This window comes from Lepisma saccharinum, chromosome 1 (genome assembly GCF_977018435.1).
Source record: "Lepisma saccharinum chromosome 1, izLepSacc3.1, whole genome shotgun sequence".
NCBI classification, from domain to species: Eukaryota; Metazoa; Arthropoda; class Insecta; order Zygentoma; family Lepismatidae; genus Lepisma; species Lepisma saccharinum.
Window position 1 is genome coordinate 760,554 of NC_139229.1, and position 6,498 is coordinate 767,051.

Sequence of the window (6,498 nt, forward strand, 5' to 3'; positions counted from 1 at the left end):
AAAGGACTTTACATACATGTAGATTTTCATTGGAAAGATAGTGAATTGTGTACCTAGATAGGATGCTAGTTCAAGTAGAGAACAGCCAAAGTCACTCAGCCAGATTACCGGTAAAAATGGTTTAGCATTTTCTTGGCAAAGAATTTCTCCACAACAAATACTGTATGGCTTGGTGGGTTATCATAATGTTGAAATAGGGAGACCATAATATTTTGGTTCAAAAACTGAATCATCCCAAAGGGGTCAATGTACTTCCCCTCCCCTCCATTTTCCTGAGAAGTCTGTTAGTTCTAATTATAATACATTTACGTAATGTGTCTGTTCCCTTTTCATAACCTTTCATATTAGTCCTACAGTGAAGTTGGGGAATGCCACAAGTTTTTATCAGAACTGATCTTCCTGAGAACAGCTTTTTTTCTGCACCAACCGTTCACATATCGGACACACAACGTTAGAATTTGTCTTTTGGTCATGCTTATTCATTTCTCTACAAATAACGGAACATCCGGAAAGCAATACAACTTGCGTCATTTTTGTCAGGCTCTTAATTGTGCAGCAAATCACGTAATAGCTTACATATCGCATGTTCACCAATATTTTACCCCCCCCCTTTTTTTCTTAAAAGGGAATGAAAATCATGTGATATCTATACTGGAACATGAATTGACAATGGTGATGGATTTTTAAAACAGATCCAAAGATCTTCAAAAAAATACCAATAATGTATTTGTAGGACTTCCCAATACAAAACAAAAGTTGTTTTGCATAATTGATAAGGATAATTTTTTGCGAAATTTTAAAAATCTGAAGATTAAGAATTGTGTTTAAAACCTTTTTGCCTGCATCTTGCTAAAATTTCATCACGATCGGAACACTCTTTTTTGATTTATAAAATTTCAAAGAAAGCGATCGTTTGCAAAAGTAAAAAAAAAATGCCCCTTTTTTCCACGATGATAAAAAAAAGAGAAAGAAAAAAATGGTTACGGGACCTCCCCAATGGCACAGTGGTAGCATCGTCTCATTGTAATCGAGGGGTCCCAGGTTCAATACCCGGTGGAGGCACATAGTGGTTCAGATTTCACTTTAAACTGTAGGTCCAGTCCCAATTAGCCTTGCTGTGCATAAAGTGGATTTAAAACACCAAATAAATCAAGCAATCAAAATTTGGTTATCATAGATTAAAGCAGAATTGAATAAGCTAAATTTTGATGTAACAATAAGTATTTAATAAAATACCACAAGCAGTTTACTTACGTTATGCGAGAGTGTTCTGTTTACAAAACAATGATTCGGGAGTCGACTTCGTCCTTGGCTCGCGTTATCGCCTCTTGCCGCGTCAAATTAGTGTAGAACAAGGAATAAGGTATTAGGTTTCACTTTGGTAAAAAAAAAAAAAAAAAAAAGTTGCTAAAAACGTGCCCATGCCTTGATAAAACTTCAAAATTTTTAACAACTTCGAACGGTAAAAACACACTCCTTGTTCGCCCGTATAGCATCCGGTTTTCTTTCTTGCAGAATGCAGGAAGTTCCTAGATTCTATTCCCCCCTGCGTGACTTCCCTCCCCTCCGAACACATTATTGAAGAACATAAAATGATGAAAACTGAGGTAATTAGAAATGAAAACAAATAAACAAACTTATATGAGGCTGCTAATATATGCAAAGATAGGAATAATAAACTAAATGGAGATGATGAGAACCTAGATGAAATGTGGATGAAGATGTTTATAAGGTGGGAGGTAAGCAACAAAAAAAAATATTAAAAAATAGGATTTCATGTCACGCCGGGTGTAATCCGTGCTGTTCAGGAGACACGTGATTTCAAGTTGAAAATGACGTAAGATTTCGGCGGAGGGGAGAGGAGTCACGCAGAAGGGGAATAGAATCGTGGCACTTCAGGCATTCTGCAAGAAAGAAAATCGGATGCTACACAGGCAAACGATGAGAGTGTGATTTTACCGTTCTAAGTTTTTTAAAAATTTAAGTTTTGACTTTTAAATACTTTCGGTGGTTTTTATGAAGAATGAAAGGGTCATGGAAGTTTTATCAAGGCATGGGCACGTTTTTAGCAACCTTTTTTACCAAAGTGAAACCTAATACCTTATTCCTTGTTCTACACTAATTTTACGTGGCAAGAAGCGATAATGCAAGCCAAGGAAGTAACCTGAAGAAGGGAGCAGTCGACTCCCGAAACATTGTTTTGTAAACTGAACATACTCACATAACGTAAGTAAACTGCTTGTGGTAAAGTAAAGTATTCCCCTGTGCATAGCACCACGCCATGAAGGCGTATAGGGGGTGTGGGGGTAACGCCCCACACTTCCTTGATCCGGTCGTGAGTGGGGGTGATGTGATCAGCATCACGCCCCTGACTGCCTTTACCCCCCAGGGTTTCCCCCAGGTACCCATGTTATTCGACGCTGGGTAGGCGCCGGGGCCGCTTCCACCGTATTTTATTAAATACTTAATGTTTCACAAAGTGAGTAATTCGCACATGCACAAAATATGAGCTTTGATGTAACTAGTTTTTATGTAGTTCTACTGGTTAATTTTTAATTGGGAGTCCAAACTTGAGTATCTATAATTTTTAATTTGACAGTAAATACCTTACTATGGATTATGCTTGATATAAATTATTTCTGATTGAAAGACTGAAGTACATGAACTGCCGAAATTGAAGTATTCTAATGTACCTTACTGTAGTATTCACTCGGAAATATGAGGAAACTCTTTGTACAGTATTTCTGTATCTAAACAAGAGGAGAGTTTTTGCTTGGAAGTAACCTTATTTTATTTTTCAGAGATTGTAAGATTTGTCATCTAGGACTAAGCTGATGTCATCCATGAATTGTAACTTTGAATAGTGACACTTTAAACCCTGAATATATTAGTTCCCTCTAAAATATTAGATACATTTTTGAATTAAGGAGAAAGACCTTTCTTGCCATACATTCTCTCTGTTCTGAAGGTTGTAAATCTCACTCGATATCTGGATCCCTCTGGGATGAATGAGGATATTTTCAGTATTGCAATCCAGCAGCAAGTGGTGACTATGAAGTAATTAATTTTTACTGTTTCTTACATCATATTTTTTTTTTTAAAAAAAAAAATGTATTAAAATCCTACCAAACCATTCAGTGCATTGATTCTGCAAATTCTACAAATGATGAATTTCGCTTTGCATTCAAACATAGCATATTTGCTAGTAAGGTAGGTAAAGTTCTGCCTGCATATATAGCACCGTGCCATGAAGGTACTTTTAGGATTTGGGGGTAGGGCCATGCACATACTCCATCTTGGCCATTTTGGAAGTGATGTGATCAGCACCATGCTCTGGTTGGCATCAGGTACCTCAAATGGGTGAGCTCGAGAACCAATTTCAGTAGGGACAAGGCCGGAAAAATTGCAACCTTAGGTTACCCACCTTGGGAATCAAACCTGGGTCTCCCACATAGCAATCAGATGCTCTACAGACTAGCTTCTGTTGCTAGTACTGTCGGAAATATTTACTTTTTTTTCTGTGAAGAAATTAATATCTTGAAAAACTAGTATTTAGCAATAAGTTGTTGTTCCGTGATTATTCTAATATTTGTGTTCTGGCAGTAAAATCTGAACTTTCAAAATCCCTAATGTAAATTGAATGTGGAATATTAATTGCCAAAGGATCCTGACTTGATTACACCTTTAGTACATACTACACATTTCATGTGAAAGGATTTTTCTGTAAGTGCACGTATTCTCAATTGTATCAGGATTAGTAGTCGCATACAAGGTGGCTTTTTACCAGTGCCGCACATCAAAAATAATATATTCAATGGAGAGCAGTTTTTTTTTTACAGTGAACACAATAAACTCACTTTAATTCATTGCATTATCTTTTAATGTTGAGGGACATTGTTAGTTTTTGATAACTCTGTGAGGTTGAAGATTTTAGAAGTTGATGTATGATAGTTTAAACTTACTAGGTTGTGTTACAGATAGTGAAGATAGTCAGTCTAGTTAGTTTTGTCCAATGTGATTAAACTTGAATAGGTTAGTCTAAATTAACATCTTGAATTAATCTTTATAAAGTATTTATACAGACTATTTTTGCCGTTAATTACATTGGAGACAGAAGTAGCTAAGGTATGAGATTAGTGTAATTACATATAGTTCAGTATAAATTCTGTACTAACTTTTTGTGCATTTTTAAACCTTAGGTACCTATTGATAACAAGCGATAAACAACAGTCAGGTGGGCAGGGCAGACAGGTTAAAAGCAGGCTAGTCAGACACCAGATAGCCAGATAGTTTTTCCCACCTCCAATACTTCAGTCTGGACCAGGAATAGGACCAACAGTAGGCCTCAAGCTGTAGTGAGACGAAGACTCTAATTCAGGATGTGTGTTGTGATCAGTGTTCGACCATTTCATCAACGTGCAAAATTTTTTTCAAGTATTAATTTTAACATTTCTTGATAGGGTAGTTCTTAGTATTAACATTGAGACATTATAGGCAGGTGTATAGATGATTGTGGGCTATGATAGAAGAGATTACTGAGTTTTTAATTATTCCTTTCCGTTTTGTGAGACACTTTTTGAGTTCTGTTTTCGTGCATCCAGTATTTTACGCTTGTTTGTTCACGTGTGACAGGAATATGTAACCACAAATGTTAGTGTTCACACAATTTTTCATATTTTACACAATCTCGTCAGAATTTATAAATTGATATGATTATTAATGTAACTTATTAAGCTTGTAGGGATTACAGTTTTGAGGCCACTAATGAAAAGTTCAGTTTTGTTTCTCATGTTTTCAGTGTCAAGAGTACATAACCTTCATTTCTATTTTATGTTATGGACACAACAATACTTTTAGAAACTTGTAACATCAAAAAGATATACATACATATATATATATATCTATACTTGTGCTGGATATTTACCCAATGATTCAATTTGAATTTTTCTCATTTGTGTGTGTGCAAATGTGTAATATGCTGAAGAAAATGACACTAGTGGATTAAAAAGAAAAGCTGTAGTTAGTGAATTGTCAGGTTATGAAGGAATTAATGCTTGTAATTCTCAGTAGTTGTAGAGGCAGTTGTCTCCAAAAGACGTTCTAAATTGTATAGTCTGGTTTTATTTATTTATGAAGAGTTTTATGAGTTTGCGTAATTGGTATTCAATTCCCTCTCCTGAGATTTTATGTGTGGACATGCACATGCATATTTACTGATTCTTGCAATTAACATGTCATTAAGTTTTATCAGCTGTAATAGGTTAAAAATACAAACATTGGTTTATTTCAGGCAATAAAGGGAATATTCTTTTCCAGCACTAATTGATTTGTGTTATTTCATTGCATACCAAATGTAAATATTACAAACTAGGATCTAGGTTGTAGTTTAGGAGACAGCTTGAGCAGTGTAATTTTCTCGATTTTTAACTCCATGCATCACAGATCCGTTAGTTTTTTCAACAGCAATTGGGCAGTTTACCATTGTTTTAATCACCTGACACTCAAACATTGTGCATAAAGGAATGAATATCTTAGATTTCTGTAAGCGTTGCAGGCATAAAGAAAATTTCAATTGTTTGATTGGTAAGTGAGAGTAAAATCATTTTCTACCTAAATAAATGGACCAGGTAGATTTCTTATAACCAAGTTTATTGAGAACCATGAGAGATGAGATGATTATTTTCTTCCATAATATTTGCTTGTTCATTCACAAAACTGAGACCTTGATGCAAATTGTATGCAAAGCAACAGGAGTAGATATATTCATGCTGTGTAAAGAATTTAGTTTATACCCATCAACATATTTTTTTATATGGTGAAGTATACAGTGCCTTTGTAAATGCTTCAGTTAGAACTATGAAGAATAATGTGCAGAAACCTAATTGTGGAAATTGCTCCCCCGAGCTAAACCCTTTTTTTAAAATTAATTTTCTTTTCATTGCTGCCAGAATTACAATCTCAGGAAACTAGAAGAGCTCGGTTTTTGACTTTACAGTGAGAACTCTCTACCAGAACTTAATGTTGCAGACACCTCTGTGATTAGCAGCTTGCAGATATATCTTAACAGCACCAAAACTGATGTGCCTAACCTTCTCACATATACACCTAATAGCAGACATAAACATATGATTAGGTTAGGCAAGTTAAGTTTTCTTTATGCTATTGGATGTATGCATGACTAGGTTACGCAGGTCAGGTTTAGTACCATTAGCATATATCTTCCAAGTGACTATAGATGTGTTCCTGCTCGTGCCCCTGTGTTGGTACATCGTTGTGACATTGGAGATCGTTAAAGGCACATTTTTGGTAAATAATCGTTAAAGGCACATTTTTGGTAAATAAAAAATCAAAATAGCTGTACAAAACCAGGGAATTTCGGGTTGAAAAGCAGTAAATAAAATAAAATTTTGGTGTTATGGCGGTGAAAAATTGGATGGAAGGCAGTATATAAAATGACATTTTGGTTTTAAAACTGTGAATATAATCCTAAACTACACT

At 35.3% G+C, this 6,498-nt stretch overlaps 1 protein-coding gene across 1 annotated transcript in view; it reads left to right on the forward strand.

Moving 5' to 3' along the window:
- Positions 1-5,322, forward strand: part of Hrb87F (Heterogeneous nuclear ribonucleoprotein at 87F) — a 53,844-nt gene extending 48,522 nt beyond the window's left edge. The window contains exon 9 of the mRNA XM_083128145.1: positions 4,200-5,322. The gene's annotated coding sequence lies outside the window, so the exon portion shown is untranslated. The remainder of the gene's footprint in view (positions 1-4,199) is intronic.
- The last annotated feature ends 1,176 nt before the right edge of the window (positions 5,323-6,498 follow it).